The sequence below is a fragment of the Triticum aestivum genome, chromosome 5B (assembly GCF_018294505.1).
Source record: "Triticum aestivum cultivar Chinese Spring chromosome 5B, IWGSC CS RefSeq v2.1, whole genome shotgun sequence".
In the NCBI taxonomy this organism is placed as follows: Eukaryota; Viridiplantae; Streptophyta; class Magnoliopsida; order Poales; family Poaceae; genus Triticum; species Triticum aestivum.
The window spans coordinates 623552871-623576001 of NC_057807.1; the positions used below are offsets into that span (position 1 = coordinate 623552871).

Below are 23131 nucleotides of genomic sequence, written 5' to 3' on the forward strand. Positions count from 1 at the left end.
CCACAGCTCAATGGTGGGGAGGATGCCGAGGTAGCCCTTGCACGCCGATGAAGGCGGACAGTAGCGTCACGGTGTTGGGCATCATATGATGTGGCTGGAGGTGGTAGAACTCCATGAAGGAGCGGAAGAACCCGCTCGCCAGCAGACCGAAGCCGCGGAGGTAGTGCGAATGGAAGACGACCCGCTCGTTTCCTTGCGGCACCGGCGAGATCTCCTTCTCCGGCGGCACGCTCACCTTGACGAAGGCCGCGTTGGGCACTCGGCATGCGGCCCGGAGGGAGGCAAGGTGGTCCTCGATCACCATCGAGCCGTCCCAGTCCCCTCCCTTCTCGCATGCCATGGAGTCCGAGCAGGGTTGCGTGGGAAGCTTCAGGCGAAGGAGCTTGATGGAGGCAAGCTGTGGGGGCATTTCGGCGGGGCGCGGAGACGTAGTGACAGCAGGGAAAGAAGAAGGGGAGAATGGAGATGTGGAGGAGGGCACGCATGCCCCGCTGCTCCCCCCCTCCTCGTACTTATAGCCCTCGGGTTGTGAAGCCGAGGGGGCGGGGCGTGGGATCATGGGATTAACTGCGCCCACGGCCCCACGACCCCGTGATTACTTCGCAAAGTTACTCCGCAGTAACTCCCCTGGGAATCACAACCGCCCGCCTCGGTCGCAGCGGATCCGCCCGCACGCCGACGCCTGGTGTTGGCGGGCCCGGCCCTCTGTCACGTCCCATCAGGAGCGTGGGTTGGCAGGCTAGTCGGGCTGACGAGCACCGTGTGGCATGCTTACGGCGGGTGGCAGGCCTAGAGGCTTAGCCAGCACGCTACCTGGTTTCCGCCTTGGCGTTTGAAAATCGTCGAGCGAGCCCGCCTGGTCGAGGCGGTTCCCGGCACCCGACGCGCCAAGAGGCGGACCGAGCGTTTGACCAGAGCACGACAGAGAAGGAAACCGCTGAGGCTCCTCGGCTTGTCAGCCGCGACGCCTCACCAGCTTCGGGGACTACTGTCAAAGTAATGGGCCACGGGTAGCCTAACCCGAGTCCCTGAACCTTTCAAGACTTTGGGCCGGCTGCGCCCCACGAAACTCCAGAATGAAGCGCCGCCTTCTGGTGGCCGGCTGGCTCAATGGCCAGCTGCCAGAAGACGGCCAAGTACCAGTAGACGGCACCAAGGCGGGCCGACTCCTAGCAGGCGGCCTCCGGAGAGGTTGGTTCCTAGCAGGCGGCCCCCGGCGCCCTCAGAGTCTGCGCCCCTCATCACGAGGACAAGACAGGGTGAGGCTACAGTGTAGCCCATCACCCCTGAATCCCGGGCTTGGCGTGGCCACAAAGCCCCATACTGGCGGAGATCTCCGCACGACGCGGCATAGTTGCCACTCCACCCTTGACGTCACCACTGTTAGGTGGGGCCTGCTCCCACGACGGCCTGTTGGTATGGCTTGCCGACGGCAGGCCCTACCAGGCAGCGAGGGTCGGACGGCGGCTTGGCCTGGCCAGTCGGATCCAAGGGGATCCGGCTCCTGGCGGTCAGTCAGATCCTTCCTTGATGCCCGTGCGCGATTAACCAGACTAGACACGGCGAGGCTACAATGATCTCCCACCAGGCGGCGGGACTGTAGCCATGCCCTCCCCGACCAAGCATGCGTCATTAGCATCACGGCTACAATGATCAGCCACCAACCAGAGCCACCAGCGGCGGAGGCGGCCTGTCGGATCCGTACCTGACCAGTCGGCGGGGCCCACCAGGTGACAGGCCGCAGTAGCCGGCAGAGAAGCCAGCGACCAGAGACATTGACAGCCGGGTCCTACACCCGGCCAAGTTACCATTGTACCCCTGGGGGGTAGGCCTATATAACCCCCCAGGGCACCCATGCAAAGGGTTCCCAACCTGTTAGAACTAGACTCATATATAGAGGGAGAAGAGAGCAAGCCCTGCCTTCTTCTACCTCTAGCATACAGCTCAAGGAGCACCATTGTACTCACTAGTGCCTTAGTGATCATGCGGAGAGCCCGCAGAGCGGGACTAGGGGTTTCATCTCCTAGGATAGCCCCGAACCTGGGTAAAGTGCGCCGGTGTTTGTGTCTACGCCTCATCCCGCTTCCAGGCACCGGTGACGTTCTACTCGCTCCCACCATGATAAGCCATCCTTTGGCATATGTCACACCCAACCCCCGACATATGAGATGATCATGTTTGGTAAAAGTTATCGGCAACTGGCAGGAGCCTTATGGTTGTCTCTTTATTGCATAACATGCAATCGCCATACAATTGCTTTACTTTACCGCTATGCGATAGCAATAGTTATAAATTCAATAGTTGGAGAGACGACCATGTGACGACACATTGATAGAGATCAAGATGGTGGAGATCATGGTGTCATGCCGGTGACGATGGAGATCATGACGGTCCTTTGAAGATGGAGATCAAAGGCACAAGATGATAATGGCCATGTCATGCCACATATTTTGATTGCATGTGATGTTTATCTTTTATGCATCTTATTTTGCTTAGTACGGCGGTAGCATTATAAGATGATCCCTCACTAAATTTCAAGGTATAAGTGTTCTCCTAGAGTATACACCATTTCTACAGTTCGGCGTGCCGAGACACCACGTGATGATTGGGTGTGATAAGCTCTACGTTCACGTACAACGGGTGCAAGCCAGTTTTGCACGTGCAGAATACTCGGGTTAAACTTGACGAGCCTAGCGTATGCAGATATGGCATCGGAACACTGAGACTGAAAGGTCGAACGTGAATCATATAGCAGATATGATCAACATAGAGATGTTCACCATTGAAAACTACTCCATCTCACGTGACGATCGGACATGGTTTAGTTGATATGGATTACGTGATTATTTAGATGACTAGAGGGATGTGTATCTTAGTGGGAGTTCTTAAGTAATATGATTAAATTGAACTTTAATTTATCCTGAACTTAGTCCTGATAGTATTAGCATATCTATGTTGTAGATCAATAGCTCGTGTATAGCTCCCCTGTTTTATTTTTAATATGTTCCTAGAGAAAACTAAGTTGAAAGATGATAGTAGCAATGATGCGGACTAGGTCCGTGATCCGAGGATTATCCTCATTGCTGCACAGAAGAATTATGTCCTTGATGCACTGCTAGGTGATTGACCTATTGTAGGAGCAGATACAGACGTTATGAACGTTTGGCAAGCTAGGTACGATGACTACTTGATAGTTTAATGCTCCATGCTTTACGGCTTAGAACGGGGACTTCAAAAACATTTTGAACGCCCAGGAGCATATAAGATGTTCCAAGAGCTGAAATTGGTATTTTAGACTAACGCCCGAGTCGAGAGGTATGAGACCTCTGACAAGTCTTTTCCCTACAAGATGGAGGAGAATAGCTCAACCAGTGAGCATGTTCTCAGAATGTCTGAGTACTACAATTGCTTGAATCAAGTGGGCGTTAATATTCCATATAAGATAGTGATTGACAGAGTTCACTAGTCACTATCACGAAGTTACTTGAACTTCGTGATGAACTATAATATGCAGGGATGACGAAAATGATTCCCGAGCTCTTCGTGATGCTAAAATCGGCGAAGCTAGAAATCAAGAAAAGCATAAAAATGTTGATGGTTGACAAGACCACTAGTTTCAAATAAAAGGGCAAGGGAAAGAAGGGAACTTCAAGAAGAATGGCAAACAAGTTGCCACTCCCATGAAGAAGCCCAAAGCTAGACCCAAGCCTGAAACTGAGTGCTTCTACTACAAAGGAAATGGTCACTAGAAGCGGAACAACCCCAAATACTTGGCGGATAAGAAGGATGGAAAATTGAACAAAAGTATATATGATATACGTGTGATTGATGTGTACTTTACTAGTGTTCATCGTAGCCCTTGGGTATTTGGTACTGGTTTAGTTGCTATGAATGGTAACTTGAATCAGGAGTTACAGAATGGACAGAGACTAGTTGAGGGCGAGGTGACGATGTGTACTGGGTATTTTTATAAGTTTGATGTGCGGTGTAGTATATGAAACTATGGATTGCGACACCATTGTTATTTATTGGTACATTTGCGACTCATGCATTTAAATCATTCAATAATATATTTTACAAGGCCACTATGTGTAGTAAGCGAGCATAATCATATTGGGTCAATCAAAGAATGAGTAGTTAAACCACCATTTCAATATTTTATGTATGGGATTCATCTAATGCATACATACTTGCACTGCATTCAAATCTTTCAGCGTGTCCAACATTTGTTGAAAAATGTGTCTAACATTTCTATGAAAAATGTGACCAACATTTTTGTCGCTTTCAGGAACAAAGAGGTGCCAAGCAAAGCCTAAAAGTGGAAATGATAATATAATTGAGGAGAGCAATGTTACCACCAATATTGGTCACGATGCCATTGGCTGTAAGAGACGAAAAAGAGAAGTTGCCCGTTCTAATTTCAGTGAGAAGGCATTTAACTCATATGAAGAAGATTCACTTGTCACACCCAAGGAAACCAGAATTGAGGAGGAAACATAGGCAGTTAGGTTTACAAGAACATGAATGAATTCTATACTCCAGGCACACATGTTCAATCAATAGCTTGTCACGCAATTATGATCTTATGTCTTTTGCATTTTACTTAGGATCTTGCATTCCCTCACAATTAAAACTTCCTCTTAACTTGCATAAAATTATTCCAGGTACAAGTTACGCCAACCAACGAAGCAGTATAGGCCATGGCGTGACACTGTCCTTAAAACAACAAGACTAGATGTTAGTGTCATTGTCATTTTAAAAGAACAAACTCGTGCTTCAAAACTTTCTATCGCTGATGTTACCAAGAGAGTAGCAGAATTTGAGAGAGGACACCATGCATTCATTTCAAAAGATGCAACACTTGTTGAAAGATATGTTGTGGTGCATGGACAGATAATCCTTCAATAGATCGGAAATTATCCAGATGAGTACATTCGACAGTGTTCCTTCGTCACAGGCCTTGTCAAGAAGATGGAAGAAAGAGGTCACACGAAGCTTGCAATGAAGAATAAATCTCAAGTGGTGAGAGGAGGGAATGTGAACCCAAGTGCAAAAATATCCCCAATATCAAAACAAAATCTTACTATGCAGGATATGGGGTGATTACTATGCAACCAATTTCCCAGAGGATTCAAAGGAGGGGGATTAGAATGATGAGCAAAAGGTATTTGAGGAGGAACAGAAAGAAAATGAAGAAGATGATGCTGAAGGGGAGATTGAAGTTGGCGAGGAACATGTTTCGAGGTCCTTGCCAGCAACAAGGTCTAGAGTGACATCATTAGAAGTTTGTGAAGAGATAAAATGGGAAGGTAAAATGGTTGGAAAAACACCTGCTGGGGAAGCTCTGTACAAAAGTATTAGAGTTGGAGATCTAATTATTGTTGTTGGTGGGGTAGTCACAATATATTGGAAGGTGATTCAGGAGAAACCATTATGTGCTTTGTTGAGTATATATATGAGACACATGATGGCACACAAATCATTCAAGCAAGAGTTCTACAAAATGGTTGGCACGCTGTCCTCGGCAACGCCGCAAACGAAAGAGAGGTGTTCTTTACCAATAATTGTTTACAGTTCAAAGTAGGTGACATGAGAGACTCAGTTACTGTCAACTTCCAGCTAATTCCCTAGGGTCACAAGTGCAGAAAAGACCAGTTGGAAGATATTAGGGTGGAGAAGGCCAATGCAGAGGATAGGAAGAAGAAAGGTTTGTCAGTGGAGTATATCTGCAAAAGCCTATACTTTCCTAAGAAAGGTGCCTTTTTCTCCCTCCCTTATGAGAAAATGGGTAATGGAACTGGCCCTTGAAGTTCTTATGAGGAGCGAGTAGTGGTTGGTGATGAACTCAAAATACTGTCAGAGACCAGTTTTGTCCTCAAAATGTCACATACAATATTCATGACTTCCTGTATATCAAGCCCGAGTTTTTCCCTCGAGTCAAGGGCCGTGGGACCTACCGGTCTGGAAGAAATGTGGGCCTGAAGCCCTATGTGGTATGTCGTTTGCACAGTGTCAATGGTGCTTCTATGTGTCATAAAGCTAATCTGAAATCAAAAAAAGTCAGTGTAAGAAGGCTATACAGGCGTGATGATATTTCATCGTATAAAGCTTACTCTTCAGATATCAGAGAGGTTTGGCACTCTGCCTTATGTTTACCACATTTTTTATGTGCATCATTACCATCATATTGTGCATGTGATTCTACCTAACTTTATGATTTTTACACTTGGACTTTAATCTAGTTTTGTTTGTTGTTTGATCTAGGTGTGCTACAGTGAAGATATAGTTAGTGTGCCTGTTGGGATGATAGAGGGAAAATGTGAGGTTACAGAAAAGGATGACCTTCCAAATTCAAATCTTCCAGTAGTAGTTGAGCACGCCTTTTACTGTGAACATTTATATAATCTTGGCACTGGAGCTCTCAAGCAAGTCAGAATGATATTGCCAAATTTAATTTTTTATTCATCTCGTTTTTTTTCCTTATTTGCGGGAGTGTTCATCTCATCTTGTTGATGAATTCTTCATATAGATGATTGAGTTTGCCTTGTCTATGAACCAACTACCGACCAATGTTAAGTTCACCCTAGAAAGGAAGGCGCCTGCTTCGAGAAAGAATAAAGGGAAGCAGATTTGTGACGATGAGCAAGACGGTTCGGATAAACACAAGGATGAAACACCAGAGAATTGTCTTGCAACCCTTGATATTTTTGCTGGCTGTGGAGGTTTGTCTGAAGGGCTGCACCTAGCTGGTAATGTGTTTTCCATTTGCATGTTCTTTATAAGATGCTTGTGCATTTTCGTAGACAGAGCACCTTGGCCACCACATACCTTCTGATCATTCATCTGTACAGGCGCTTCACAGACAAAATGGGCGAACGAATATGAAGAACCTGTTGGGCAAGCATTTCTTCAAAATCATCCTGAAGCAGTAGTGTTTGTGGAGAACTGCAATGTGATTCTGAAGTATGAAAAACCCATTTCCCCCTTTGGATGTGCTAAACTCATTAATTATTTCTAACTATTCTCATCTTCAGGGCGATAACGGATAAGTGTGGTGATGTTGATGATTGCGTATCCACTTCTGAGGCTTGTGCGGGAGCAGCAAAACTTTCAGATGAGAAGGTTAAGGATCTTCCTATGCCCGGTGAAGTTGACTTGATCAATGGTGGCCCTCCATGCCAGGTTAGATGCCTCACCTATACACCAGGAGAATGTCCAACGTTTTGTCAATCCTCTGCGTTGTTACTTAGCACTCTATGTGCATCTTTTCTCAGGGGTTCTCCTGGATGAACGGATTCAAGCACATCCCATTGAGCAAGGTTCGGTGCGAGATGATTCCGGCATTCCTATCCCTTGCAGAGTATTTCAGCCTAGGTTCTTCCTTTTGTCAAACGTCAGGAACTTTGTTTCATTTAACAAGGGTCAGACCTTCAGACTGACACTAGCATCACTCCTGGAGATGGGGTACCAAGTGACTGCTTGACGCTTGCTCTTCTCTGTTTGTCCTATGGCCTTCCTTGACTTCCACATGTTCTGAACTCGTCTGCATGTTCATAGGTTCGATTAGGCATTCTAGAGGAAGGTGCTTATGGCATCGCGCAGTCCAGGAAAATGGCGTTCATCTAGGCCTCCGCGCCTGGGGAGACTCTTCCTGACTGGCCTGAACCAATGCCTCTCTTCGCTAGCCATGAGCTAAAATTAACCTGCCAGGGGGTAAATACTATGTTGCTGCCAAGAGCACAGCTGGAGGAGCTCCTTTCCGCTCTATAACAGTCAGGGATACAATCGACGATCTACCACTAGTGGAGAATGGCACCAGCAACCCAACAACAGAGGTGTCTACAATCTGAATTTCTTGTGTCAGTCGATGCTCTTGATCAGTTCAAGCTGAATTTTCTTTCTCCCTTGTGTGCTTTAGTATGGAGGCGAGCCCATCTCCTGGTTCTAGAAGAAGATTCGAGGCGATACGCTTTTGCCGAGTGACCATTGTCGGCGTTCTAGGAACGGGGGTCCTGTCGGTGTCAAAACCGGCGGATCTCGGGTAGGGGGTCCCAAGCTGTGCGTCTTAGGATCAATGGTAACATGAACACGGGATTTTACCCAGCTTCGGGCTCTCTTGATGAGATAATACCCTACATGCTGCTTGATTGACTATAATGAGTATAGGGGTTACAAGAGTTGATCTACCCCGAGATCATATGTTGTGGTCTAAACCCTAGAGGTATGATGAGTAATGTCATAATAATCCATCGACTAGCCTAGCCTCGGTTTATATAATGCACCATAGGCCTAGGGTAACAAGAGTCCTAGACGAATACGCCGGCGGGGGAGGAGTCCTTGTCTTGATCACCAAGTCTTGTGGAATCTTCCTTGTATGCGGCAACTTTCCGAACTGGCACATGAGTATACGGCCATGGGGGTCATCGGCCCAATCTAAATGATCAGGGGACAACATGGTGAGTACCCCCTAGTCAGGACACCGTCAGTAGCACCCTGAACCGGTCTTCAAGTTGGGGACACTCCTCGATTCTTCCGAACAGTTCTTCATCTTCGGTCGTCGGTCTTGAAAACTGGTTCAACAAATCTTCTCATCTTCGATCTTGAGGATCGCGAAGTAAATCTGAAGAGTGTATATGTCGGGTATCTGAGGAGCCCCTTTAAGTTTCCGGCCTTTATCAATGCCTTGTTATTATTATGCCACACCTCAGGTTTGAAGTTATTCCCGGGCGGCAGTGTCCTCTTGCGTCCGAGCTCCAACGCCGGATTGCATTCGAGGTATCTTTTGCAGCCAAGCACCAATGCCGGACTGCTTCCGACCTCCAATGCCGGAATGTATCTGACGGAGTCCCGGACTAGGGGGTGTCCGGATAGCCAAACTATCATCATTGGCCGGACTCCAAGACTATGAAGATACAAGATTGAAGACTTCGTCCCGTGTCCGGATGGGACTTTCCTTGGCGTGGAAGGCAAGCTTGGCGATACGGATATGTAGATCTCCTACCTTCGTAACCGACTCTATGTAACCCTAGCCCTCTCCGGTGTCTATATAAACCGGATGTCTTTAGTCCGTAGGACGAACAACAATCATACCATAGGCTAGCTTCTAGGGTTTAGCCTCCTTGATCTCGTGGTAGATCTACTCTTGTAACCCACATCATCAATATTAATCAAGCAGGACGTAGGGTTTTACCTCCATCAAGAGGGCCCGAACCTGGGTAAAAACATCGTGTCCCTCGTCTCCTGTTACCATCCGCCTAGACGCACAGTTCGGGACCCCTACCCAAGATCCGTCGGTTTTGACACCGACATTGGTGCTTTCATTGAGAGTTCCTCTGTGTCGTCGCGATCAGGAAGGATGCCTTCTCCCGTCTTTAAAGACGGTACCGTCGTCAAGAGAGCATTGGCCGCCGGCCAAACTGTCCGTCTAGGTGGTTTTCTTATGACCGCCTGTTCGGCCACCGCTCCGACGATGACCTCTCAGGTCATCAAAAGCGATCTTCACGTCAGCCCGGAATTCACCAAGCAGTTAGATCCGATTGAGCTCTCCTCTGTAAATGAGCTCTTGGATTGCGTCGCCGCCCTGGGAGTCGCCACAGACTACGATCAGATTGGTCTTAAACCCGATCTGAGAGAGATTAACTCTCCTCAGGCCACCCACCACGTTGTCGTGGTAGAGGAACAATGCGGCAACCCTTCTTCTACGTTGAAAACCAACTATGTCCGGATTCCCGATCCCTCCAAGCCGGATTCCCGCGAAGGGACGGACGCTAATCAAATACTGAACTTAGAGTTAGGCATCGGACTAGATTTGTTGGAAAGCATCCAGCTAGTCAAGCCTCCAAATCCGAAAACTTCTTGGCCTTTGAGCCTCAGATCGGGCGGGGTCCCGAACTTGATTCCACCCGCCCACCCAAACATAAGCGATCTATCTCAAATGCGGCAAGAGCCCGATGAAATAGTACATCATTACTGGGCCAGATTCCTCCTGGTTATGAACAGGATAAAGGACTGCTGCGAAGAAAGCGCGATTTCAATTTTCTGCAACAATTGCACGGACAAGGGAATCATGAACGCCATAAGTCGTCGCGAAGTTACACGCTTCATCGACCTAGCAACTATGGTACAAAAATACTGTGCGGTAGAGAGTGCCAGGAACACCGAAACTAGGTTTTGGGATAGTCCGGCCTTGACCACAACCCTAGTCCGAAGTAAAAGGGTGCGCCATACTCAAGCACCTGGGTTAAAAACCAAAAAGCAAAGACCCCCTAAAGGGCATGAAACCGTACTGGAGGGCTGGCTCAACGGACCCTGCAAAATCCACAGTACGGAGGGCGCCACTCCAACACACAGCCTTCGAGCATGTTGGATACTACGGCAGGTGGCCAAAAGTGGCGAAGGCTTTTTAGCCCCAGGCAAACAGCCCAGCAGTACCTGTACCGTATTAACAGTCTTCGAGACATTCGCATCAAATAACATGCGAAAACGAACAATCCGCGGCCTCGCTGAAGTCTACCAAGTAGCAACAGCAAATCCATGGAGTGACACGGCTATCACCTTCAACGCCAGCGACGAACCTAAATTCCGAACAGCTAGAGCACCAGCCGCATTGGTCCTCAGTCCGATAGTGGACGGCTTTCGCCTTACCAAGGTACTCATGGATGGTGGCAACGGATTAAACCTCATCTATGAGGAAACCCTTCAAAAAATGGATATTGACTGGAGCCGCATCGAGCGAAGCAGCACAACCTTCAGAGGGATAATCCCTAGTCGAGAAGTACGCTGCACAGGAAAAATCACACTACATGTAGTGTTCCGCTCACCGGACAATTACAGGTCCGAGGAGGTCACGTTCCAAGTGGCCCCATTCGGCAGCGGATATCACGCTTTGTTAGGGCGAGAGGCATTCACAATCTTCCAAGCTATACCCACTATGGGTACATGAAGCTCAAAATGCCTGGACCCAATGGGATAATCACTCTTGCCAGCGATCCAGATACAGCACTCCGCGCTGAAAATAAGACAGCCGCACTGGCCCTAGAGGCATTGTCCGAAGCCCTAGCGGCAGAGGAACTAACTACGCTGCGCTCCATGGTGGATAGGGACGATACTCGATAAGAGGTCCAAGTCCACCTCTTTTAAACCAGCAGACGAAATAGTCAAATTTCAGGTCCATCCAACGGACCCCACAAAGACGGCCTCCATTGGGGCACAATTAAGTCCTGATGTCGAAGCCGCACTACGAGAATTCCTTCGGGAAAATTGGGACATTTTTGCCTGGCACCCTTCAGACATGCCAGGAATCCCACGCAGGCTGGCAGAGCACAGCCTAAACATCCTAAAAGGATTCAAGCCAGTCAAACAAGCTCTTCGGCGATTTTCCGAACCCAAAAGACAGGCAATGGGAGAAGAGCTAGCCAAACTCTTAGAAGCCGGATTCATCAGAGATATTAAACATCCGGACTGGCTAGCCAATCTAGTAATGGTACCAAAAAAGGACAAATCTTGGCGCCTCTGCGTCGATTTTAAAGACCTTAACAAGGCCTGTCCAAAGGACCCTTCCCCCTCCCTCGCATCGACCAAATCATCAATGCTACCGCAGGGCACGATTCATTGTGCTTCCTCGATGCATACTCCGGATACCATCAAATCAAGATGGCGGAGAAAGACTAGGCTGCAACGGCATTCATTACTCCATATGGGCCATTCTGCTTCAACACAATGCCCTTCGGACTAAAAAACGCCAGCGCAACATATCAGCGCATAATTCAAACATGTCTGGCTACTCAGATAGGCAAAACAGTAGAGGCATACGTAGACGATGTGGTCGTTAAGACCAAACACGTCGAAACTCTAGTAGAAGACTTGAGGGTGACATTCGACAACCTCCGAGCATATGACATTAAGCTCAATCCGGAAAAATGCGTCTTTGGCGTACCAGCCGGAAATCTCTCGGGCTTCATCGTATCCGATAGAGGAATTGAAGCAAACCCAACCAAAATCCGAGCTCTGTCACAATTGGATATCCCAAGAGACCTCAAGCAAATACAAAAACTAACCGGATGCGTAGAGGCCTTAAGTCGCTTCATCTCCCGTTTGGGAGAAAAGGCTCTGCCCCTCTACCGCCTCCTCCGGCGCACCGAACATTTCGAATGGACAGATGCTGCCACAGCCGGACTCGAAGAAATAAAGGCCATACTGGCAACAAATCCGGTCCTGGCCGCGCCCAACCTGGGCGAACCTATGTTATTATATATCGCAGCAACACATCAAGTTGTCAGCGCGGTACTCGTCGTCGAGCGAGAGACAGAAGGGCACAGATTCCCTCTTCAAAAACCAGTGTACTACGTATCCACTGTTCTAACTCCATGCAAGTCCCGGTACCCACATTATCAAAAGATAGCATATGCGGTGTTCATGGCATCCCGGAAGCTGCAAGACTACTTTCAAGAGTGTTCCATAACGGTGGCCTCCGAAGAACCTCTCAACGATATTATAAACAATCGCGACGCAACGGGCAGGATTGCAAAATGGGCTATTGAGCTCTTACCATTTGACATAACCTATAAACCACGGCGCGCTATAAAGTCGCAGGTTCTGGCCGACTTCGTGGCCGAATGGACCAAAGCCGAACTCCCTAACGAGTACGGCGCATACTCCAATTGGATCATGCATTTCGACGGATCCAAAATGTTGGCTGGCTTGGGGGCTGGCGTCGTCCTCGCGTCCCCAACTGGAGACACAATCCAATACGTACTTCAAATAATGTACATGGACTCCAATAACACAGCCGAATACGAGACCCTTCTACATGGCCTCCAGATGGCAATCTCCATGGGCATTCAACGCCTAGAGGTGCGCGGGGATTCAAACCTCGCAATATCCCAAGTAAATGGAGACTTTGATGCCAAAGATCCAAAAATGGCAGTTTACCGCAACGCCGTCCTAAAAATGTCAGCTCGGTTCGAAGGACTCGAATTCCACCATGTAGCCCGGGATAAGAACCAGACAGCAGACGTGTTAGCACGCATCGGCGCGAAACGAGACGCCATCCCTCCAAACATCTTCCTGGAACGACTCTTCAAGCCATCCGTGTTATGGGAAGGGGAGTCCGGAAATAACAATCCAGAGCCAGTTGCATCACCGAACTCAGACCATTCTGACACAATCGGCGGCTCAGCCAACGAAATAACACCTTCAGCTCACGAAATAATGGCAGTAATTGCCCCGTGGATAGAACCATTCCTAGCCTACTTAATTCGGCAGGAACTTCCCGAAGACCAAAATGAGGCCCGCTACATAGTTCAGCGATCTAAAGCCTACAAGGTCCATGAGGGAGAACTTTATAAGAAAAGCACAACCAGAGTCCTTCAAAGGTGTATCTCCGAAGAGGAGGGGCGGAATCTCCTGGCTGAAATTCACGCCGGACTCGGCGGGCACCACGCTGCAGCCCGGGCACTCGTAGGCAAGGCCTTCCGTACAGGATTTTATTGGCCGACAGCCCAGGCAGATGCTCAGGACATAGTTCAACGATGCGTCGGTTGCCAGCTCTTTGCTAATCAGAGCCACATGCCACCCACCGCCCTCAAGACTATACCGATTACCTGGCCGTTCGCGGTCTGGGGGCTAGACATGGTTGGACCCCTTAAAGGGGGAACCCACAAGCACAAATACTTATTGGTCATGGTGGATAAATTCACCAAATGGATTGAGGCCAAGCCGGTTAAAATGGCAGAATCCGGACCGGTGATAGACTTCCTATCCGGGGTAGTACACCGTTTTGGCGTCCCCCACAGCATCATCAGTGATAACGGCACGAACTTCACTGCCGACAAGGTTAAACTCTGGTGCAAAATCATGGGCATCAAGCTCGATTACGCTTCAGTCTATCACCCCCGAACTAACTGTCAAGTCGAGCGAGAAAATGGTCTAATCATGAGCGGCATCAAACCCAGACTAGTGCGGTCCCTCAAGGAATCTAACACGCACTGGGTAGAGGAGCTCGACTCCGTACTCTAGGGGCTGCGGACCACGCCAAACCGAACTAATGGATTCACACCATTTTTTATGGTGTATGGCGCAGAGGCAGTTCTGCCTTGCGATATAATTCATGACTCACCTCGTGTGCGCATGTACGAAGAAAGAGAAGCCGAGTTGGATCGGCAGGACAGTTTGGATGCCTTAGAGGAGGAGCGGGACGTGGCAAAGGCTCGTTCCGCATTCTATCTGCAGCAGGCTCGAAGATATCAAAGAAGAGAAGTACGGGCCAAAACTTACAATGTCGGCGAACTCGTTCTACGCCTGCCGGACAAGAAAAAGGACAAACTTAAGCCCAAGTGGGAAGGTCGCTTAATCATCGACCAAGTCCTGACCGGCGGAGCATACCATCTATGTAAAGCTTCTGACAACCGACTCGAGCCGAACCCATGGAACGCAGCCCGTCTCCGAAGATTCTACGCCTAAACACCGGACTCAGAGTTCGTCTCACTCCCCCGTCCACCTTTTTATATTTTTTACTGTCTCTTGTCCCCCTCCTTCTACCCACCTTTTTTTCAATACCTTTTATAGGCTGATTTGCGCTTTGTTCGCACACACTTGATGTGCTCCTAGCACTCATTATACCTGGGGGCTTCTTTACCAGAAGCTTATTAATATGGGCTTCACGCCCAATACATGTGTCATACTTCCGCACGCCCAATACATGTGTCATACTCCTGTGCTTACCCCTATGTTCCCAATTGTTCGGCTAGGAGGTAAAGGGAGCACCTCTGCGATTGTTACTGCCGGGTCAGCCGGATGTGTACCTCACACTGGGTGAAGCCGAAAGCTAGCGTTCTTAAGAGAATATTCGGTCGGTGACTTGAAAGATGATTTATTACTTACTTATTTATAAGCCCCCGGATGCTTTTTCTGCTATTTTCGCAGTCCGGCATTGCACCTTAGGGCATGCCTCCCAGGGAAAGGAACCCTTAACGGAACTATTCTCCCTGGAAGATGTTTCTTACTAACCATGTAATATAAAATAACTAGTTGGGCACTTGTCTGATAAAGCAATTATGACCCCGACGCCTTGTCTCCATGCATGCCCCGATTCTTTTATAATCGTAGGGGTATTCGGACACACTCCGGACTGTTGGGTCCCAAGGTTGAAGCGAAACGGTCCGCAAAGACAAATGATCTACAATCCGGCTAGAAGGCATCTTACATGTCATTTCAAATTACATCGTCAAACCGACTGATTGTACTCCTCCTCAATCCCATCTAACAGGCTGTCTAATTTACAGTCCTGTTGGGAATATTTCGTGGCCAGTTCTACTTGGCCATACATCAAGCTCACAGGGATCTCCTTCCCATCAGGCCCCGCAGGTCCGACCTCGGCCATGTGGTTTGGGTCAGCCTTCGGGTAGCGCGTCTTCACCATGGCCCAGGCCTCCCTGGCACCCTGACGGCAGGCTGATATCTTCCACAAACGGAGGCGTCGCCGTGCTCCCTGGAGCTTCTCAGCAAGCTCACCAAGGCCCTCGGGTAGGGAGACGGATGGCCATAAAGCATGAACGACGCCACTCATCGCCTGCCGAACACGTTCGAACAATTGCGCCAGCTCGGGAAGTTGGTCACCTGTTGACCCAGGCATTTCCTCCGCAGGGCGACCTGTGAGCACACCTAAAGACATATTTCTGTCAAACGACTTCCTCCCGAATTCTTCTTTTCAAAGGAATTTGCTCAAGCACTTACTATAAATGTCGCGACGAAGTCGCTGATTCTCCTTCAAGGAGCCAGACAGCTGGGCCTGAACACTTTTCAGCTCTTCTCCTAGCTGGGTGTGGGCATCTTGGAGCTTGTTTCTCTCCTGCTGCACCTTCATAAGCACCCTCTCGCCAGCCTTTAGCTGACGCAGTAGCTGTTGCTTGTCCGGATCTAGTCCAGCACCCTGTGCAATATTATTGTCAGATTCACGCCGCACTTTGTTAATCAATTATCTTTTCAAAGTACGTCTTACCAGCGGGGGTCTCTGTGGCTCCCCCTGTGGCGGCCAGTGCGGCCTCAAGTTGGCCCTTGCACTCTTGGAGCTCCTGGGACATATGGGTATTCTTCTCCGTAAGATCCTGCATAATAATTGATCCTTAAATCAGTTATTTTAACCATTTTAAGTCTCGGGGGCTACTGGCATATATAACTATTAAAATTACTTACACGTATGTCTTTCACATACTGCTCCGTGGCTCTGGTTAACCCATCTTGAGCGGCACGGAGGTGCGCGTTTCCCGCATCAAAGGCATTTAACGCCTCCGGGGAGAAACATGCGTCACGAAGAACTGTCCGGCGACGCCTGTGATTCATGGCGCTCTCCACCTCAGACCGGGTGGTGGACAACCTTTCGGCATCCTCCGTCGGAGGAGCGTCCGACTCATGCCTTGTATTCGCCTCCTCTTCCGGGCCATGCGTTGGAGCATGGCTGGCGGAGGCTTGATTGGCAACCTCTCCGGACACTGTCCGGTGAGCGCTCTTTCTGGAAAAGTTATGAGCATTAATATACCTCCTGGGAATCCTTCCCTTAAAAAAATAGCGGTGCTCCATACCGTTGCGGCGATGTTTCAGTTCGCATCGCACTCCTCTTCCGCCTGCTGGGCCGGACTGACCCTTGTTGGTCGGTCGCCGCGGGCTCGACTTCCTGCTGTAAAGGTGCTTCCTGTCGAACACCATTGGTGTACGGTGGTCAGAACTAAGCATTAAACAAGTAACGGCGCCAGGACTTCGGTCGTACTCACCGGGGAAGCCGGACACAAACCGGGGTAGTCAGCCATAATGGCGACTAAAGCATTATCTATGCTGAGCTGGTGGTACACCCCGTCGATCAGTTCCACTGCTAAGTCCGGATCCTCTTCGGAGGCTGGATCAAGGGACCTTTCTGGGTCTTCAGGTTGTGGGGCTGGGGTTTTTATGCCCTCCACATCCCGACGCAGTTCCTGTGTCAAAATCATACAATAAGACAATTGCCTTTAAAGGCACGGTTCAGATATGCATGCGACGGCTTACCCAGCTCTGAGGGTTGTTCATGGAAAATCCGTTCAGAGGATTCGTGCAGAGAAAGTCCTCCTTCTCCCCCTTGTACAAGCCGGACAGGATCTTCACCAGATCGTCGGCCGAGCCAGGTCCCTTGCGGCCGTGACGGGTGGCGTTGTCGTCTCCGTTGATGTCCCACATGGGGTGGCCCCTATATTGGAGCGGCTGCACCCCACGCATAATGCATGTGGCCATGACTCCGATCATGGTTTATCCGGAATGGGCTAGCAGCCGTATCCGGCCCATCAAGTAATGGACGCTACTATAATCTTCTCGTCGAGGGCTCCGTGGGCGCCAACTTAGGCGTTTCTTCAGGGGAGCATTGCTGAACTCCGGAAGGCCGATCCGGACAGGATCCGGCAGTGGAGCATCCTCCATATAAAACCACTCCGAAGGCCAATATTCGGACGTCTTCTTCGGGGTCCCGGACAGGTATCCGGTCCCGGCGATGCGCCATATTTCGGCTCCGCCCACTTGATATCTCAACCCCTCGTGAGAGCGGGGTATGAGGCAAAACAACCTCTTCCACAACGCAAAATGGGGCTCAATGCCCAAGAACAGCTCACACGGTGCTACGAAGCCCGCGATGTGCAAAATGGAGGCAGGTGTAAGGTGATGAAGCTGGAGCCCATAGAACTCCAGGAGCCCCCGGAGAAACGGACGTATAGGAAATCCGAGTCCCCTTATTAAGTAGGAGACGAAGCACACCCGCTCTCCTTTGGAGGGATTGGGGGCGCTCTCCGCCTGCTTCCCACCTTTGTAGGTGGCCAGTCCGGCTCGAACCGGAACCATGAAGGCCGGGGGAAGATATCCCTCTGCTTGGAGCGTCACTAACTCGCTGTGCGGGACTGAGCATCTCGTCCAATCTCCTGGCTTAGGGCTAGGAGCGCGAGAAGAGGAGCCGCGTCGACTGTCCATGTTGGAATGGGTTTGGTGTCAAATGCGCCTCGATGAGTGCTTGCGGAAGGAGGATGATGTGATTTGGATCTGGATCCTCGCCTCTCTTATAGGCAGCTTATTTGCGCAGCTAGGGGGTAAAAATAAAAATACCCTGGCTTTTCGCATTCGTGCGATGCGTGGAAGAAGACCATTATTGGACGCGGAAGCCAAGGAGCGCAGCATTTATGAAGCAACCGGACACTATCCGGCAAACATATGGAGCATGAAGAAGAACCCGCCTTGCAAACGCCAAAGACAACATACACGCCGGATTCGTCATTATTGAAGCCTGGTTCAGGGGCTACTGAGGGAGCCCCGGACTAGGGGGTGTCCGGATAGCCGAACTATCATCATCGGCCGGACTCCAAGACTATGAAGATACAAGATTGAAGACTTCGTCCCGTGTCCGGATGGGACTTTACTTGGCGTGGAAGGCAAGCTTGGCGATACGGATATGTAGATCTCCTACCTTTGTAACCGACTCTGTGTAACCCTAGCCCTCTCCGGTGTCTATATAAACCGGATGGCTTTAGTCCGTAGGACGAACAACAATCATACCATAGGCTAGCTTCTAGGGTTTAGCCTCCTTGATCTCGTGGTAGATCTACTCTTGTAACCCACATCATCAATATTAATCAAGCAGGACGTAGGGTTTTACCTCCATCAAGAGGGCCCGAACCTGGGTAAAAACATCGTGTCCCTCGTCTCCTGTTACCATCCACCTAGACGCACAGTTTGGGACCCCCAACCCGAGATCCGCCGGTTTTGACACCGACAGTATCCAAGCTCTAACGCCGGACTGTGTCCAAGCTCCAACGCCATAATGTATCCGAGCTCTAATGGTGGACTATATCCGAGATGTCATAGATCATCTGGGTTCAAAAAGTTGAAGGTGTTTAGCTGAGCTTAATGCCGGAAATGCCCTCTATGGAACCAGCCACTGGCGCCTGAGCTTATTGCCAGACTGCTTCCGAGGTGGTGCACCACCCCTGACTACGGGCTGATTTTTTGATCGGTCCAGTTCATTCTCTGCCGAGATATATGGCCAGTAGCCCTCAAGGTGTGTGCATTGGTCTAAAACCCAAGATGTACGTGAAGGAAAACATGAAACCCCTGATCCTAGTTGCCCCTGAGACTCAGGTCGTTGCGCGAAATCGGCCTGAGGATCAATTCCTAGCTCGGCAGCATACATAGGAATAGAAACACGGTGTGGAAATTCTTCAAGACTCAGGTTGGGTGCGGCCGACCATCCTGAGGATAATAATCTCCTCGAAAACTATACTGCACATTAAAGTTTTTGCATTGGATTGTCAATGCAGTAGCCCCTGAGACACTGGTCGGGTGGCGACACTAGATCAGGGGATCGATGTACCCCTTTAATATTTGTCAATAATAAGCACGAAGCCCAGTAGCACCCGAGCCTTAATGTGGGCACGGGTGGCCGAATTAAGGATCGATATCCAACGTAAAATCACAAATTATGTGTGATGATTCAATGTATCCAAGTACTTTTACATCATCAATGCTCGAATCCGCATTGTACAAAACTTTGTTAACCGGCCATCAGCTTCAACCGCCTCGGCCAGCAGTCAAGGAGTGTTTGTCCCACTTTATAAAGCTTTTATGAGGGCAAAGATTTACGGCAAACAAGGCAATCTGGCCATACGGTTTTATAAACAAAGGTACGCAGAGAGACATGTTATATTATTGTTTAACATAAGAAACATTGTCCAAAGAAAATAGTTCCACTATCGGTTCCTTTCTTTGGGTTGTCATGCTAAGCATGATGATGAAACCTCAGCTCCGATCAATGTGGGAGGAAAATACTGAGGATTTTAGTTCGGGAAAAGCTTCCAAACTCTATGGTCTACATGAACCCAAATTTTCACTTCCTTTATGACCGTTTATAATCGAAAAGTGGCCGACCGTCAGCTTCTACCCCTTGTAGATGCTATGCAGGGTGTTTCCGAAATAACGAAACAACCCTTAGCCGACGTCTCGGTGCCCGAAGGCGGTTGTGTTGGCGGAAACGAGGCAATTAGATATGCAGGCTTTATGACTTTAGCTTAGTCAGAGGATCTTAAAGTTGGGAGGTAAGCGAGTATCCCCCCGCTTAGTGTTCGGCGACAGCCGAGGTCAAGCTGAAAACACATCGGCCAATGTTATGAACGGCCCGTCATTTAACATAGTCATCGGATCACTGACCAGTTTATGCTTTATTGTGACAGTCAGTTTTCGGCTTTCTCCACCGAGGTGCTTAACCATGCGAGCTGGAAGCACAATCGCAGTGGTTCTCCTTTTGCACACCTAACCGAACAAAGCGGAATGAAGGAGGCAAGCACAGGAGCCGGGCAACCCAACTATCGACCGAACACACAATTTGAAACTGATGCATATATAGCAATATCCGAGAATTTTTGCCGAATCTCTAAAGGTGTCCGGCGTTGCATTGCGAGACTCATGCGGAAAACACAAAAATAGTTGAAAAGTGCCATAGGGTTGAAAAAATCAAAAAACGTCAGTAAAAACTCGAACTCCAAACTAGATTAATTGTTCGGTGCCAATCAGAAAATTGGTCTTAGGAAAAAATTGTGCTTCTTCCGTGCTTTATCATGACACATCCTATCTCAAGACTTCAAGCAGGTCAGCCTACGGCTTCAACCTCCACTACTAGGGAAAAGCCTATACACAAAAATTTAGCAACAGCGCGGGTCAAAAAAGAGCGCTAGTGCTAGATAGCAGTAGCGATTGAGGAAAAACCGCGCTACAGATACAATCTTAGTAGTAGCGCGTGTAGTGCCAAAAGCGCTACTACTTATATTCCCGTTGGTAGAATGATAGGATACGCACAACAATAGCGAGCTTGGAAGAAGCACGCTACCGCTAGGGCATAAGTAGTAGCGCGTTTCCTACGAAGAGCGCTACTACTAATGGAAATAAAATAATATGAAAAACAAATAGAAAAGTAAATGAAAATGAAAGAAATAGAAAAAAGAGAAAGGAAAAAATAAAATGTAAAGCATAATAAGTGAAAAAGCAAGAAAATGGAGGAAGGCATAGCAGTAGCGTGTGTTTGTAAGAGGCGCTATAGCTAACATAGCTGCAGCGCGTGTCCTAGACCCCCGCTATAGAAACAGAAAAGAAAATTAAAAAATGGAAGAAAATTACATCGCTATAACAGCAGCGCATTTTGTAAAAACCGCTGTATCTATCTTAGCTATAGTGCGTTTTACGAAACGCGCTACCGCTAAATTTGACTTAACCAAAAAACCGTTCCCCCCCAGCCACCACTTCTCCCCCAAATCCCTCGACCCACCCCGCCAGCGTCTCCACGATTCATCATCGCCCCACTTCGCCGCCGCCTCCTGCTGACGTCGATGCCACTAGAGTCGCGCGCCGTTGACGCCACCGGAGCCGCCCCCAACACCACGGAGCCGCGTGGCCTCATCAACGCCACCGGAGCCACCGTCGACGCCACTGGATCCTCCCTCGCCACAACTGCCTCCCTCGCCGTCACCGGAGACGCCCCTGCCTCCCTTGCCACCACTGCCTCCCTCGCTACCACCGAAGCTATCCTCTGTAAGCCCCCACCCCTCCTGTCTCTCTCATGCATAGGTTAGCTAGTTTAATTAGCCTAATTATCTAGGTTAGGGCAAAATTTTAGTTAGGGCTTTGACAGAGAAGTAGTTAGGTTAACTAGTTTAATTAGGTTAATTATCTAGGTTAGTGCAAAAATTAGTTAGGGCTTTGACAGAGAACTAGTCAGGTTAACTAGTTTAATTAGGTTAATTATCTAGGTTAATTAGTGTAAAATTTTATTTAGGGCTTTGACAAAGAACTAACTGCATTAACTAGTTTAATTAGATTAATTATGTAGGTAAACTAGATTAACTAACTAGGTTAAATAGGTAGGTTAATTAGGTTCGTTGGATTAACAAGCAAAGTTAAGTAGGTTGGCTAGGTTAGAGAAATTTTTTATTTTAGAGCATTAGGTTAGAAGGGTTAGAGAAATGGAGTTCCTTTGCAATTTAATTGGGTTCTGTCCTAGGCAGAGAAGGGTTAGAGATAATAATGTGTGTTTGTGTGAGAGAGAGGAATAGCTAGATTAACATAATTTGGGTTTTGTCCTAGGCAGAGAAGTGTTTAGTGAAGGAAAAGAATTTAGGCAAATTTTATTTTAAAGATGATCCCTTCCTAGACTTTTATTGTTGATTATATCTTTTCATTGAAGTGGTCATGTTATATCTTTTCATTGAAGTGGTTCGATTGTACACAAGTGGCTTTGTTGTTTCCAGGGAATGATGCTGAGTGGCCTATGTTTTGCCGGAATGTTGATTCATTTCTGTTCCGGCAAATTTCAGGTTCTCGATTTGTCCACTTTTTAGCAATGGTCATGCCGAAATTTTCCCTGAATTTCGGCATGACTTGTGCTACAAACTAGGACATATCGAGTGCCCGAGATTTGCCGCACCAGGAAGGAGTCAACATTCCTGCAAAACAATAGGCATTTTTATGTCATTATTCATTTTATTAGGTCTAGAATTAATTGACTATATTTAATCATAGGAAACATGGCTAGCAATGATGAAGGACAGGTTTCTGGTGATTCCGTCGACATCTACCGAGCGACAGACAAATTTTTTAGCCTTACCGACGATCAACGGATGTTCTTGCTGGGCCCACCGGTGGCATCGGGGACTGAGACCGACATGCATACTGGTGCTGAGATTGAGACCGGCGCTGAGACTCAGACCGGCATCGGGACCGGCGTGGGAGACTAAGACCGGTGCTGCCTCGGGGAGTGGAGCCGGTGTAGAACCGAAAGCAAAGATGCAACGTCTTCCTAACAAACTCAGGACTACTAGGCTGGTGGTCACGGAGGTGGACGATGACATTTTTGAGCCAAAGGCGCCCGAGGAAGCGCGCTCGTGCTACGGCAATCAAATAGGCTGCATCATACGGACAACCGCCACCATCAACGATGAGAAACTATAGAAGATAGAAAATATGAGGAGCTCCCACCTAAAGAAGTTTCACCAGATATTCTTGTTCCCGGGCCGGAATGAGAAGGATTATGAAGATCCAGACGAGGACCCGACAATGAAGAAGATAAACAAACATGCCATGACGA

At 48.6% G+C, this 23131-nt stretch overlaps 1 pseudogene; it reads left to right on the forward strand.

The window, feature by feature from the left end:
• Nucleotides 1-4372: 4372 nt before the first annotated feature.
• Nucleotides 4373-23131, forward strand: part of LOC123115127 (DNA (cytosine-5)-methyltransferase 1A-like) — a 41357-nt pseudogene continuing 22598 nt past the window's right edge.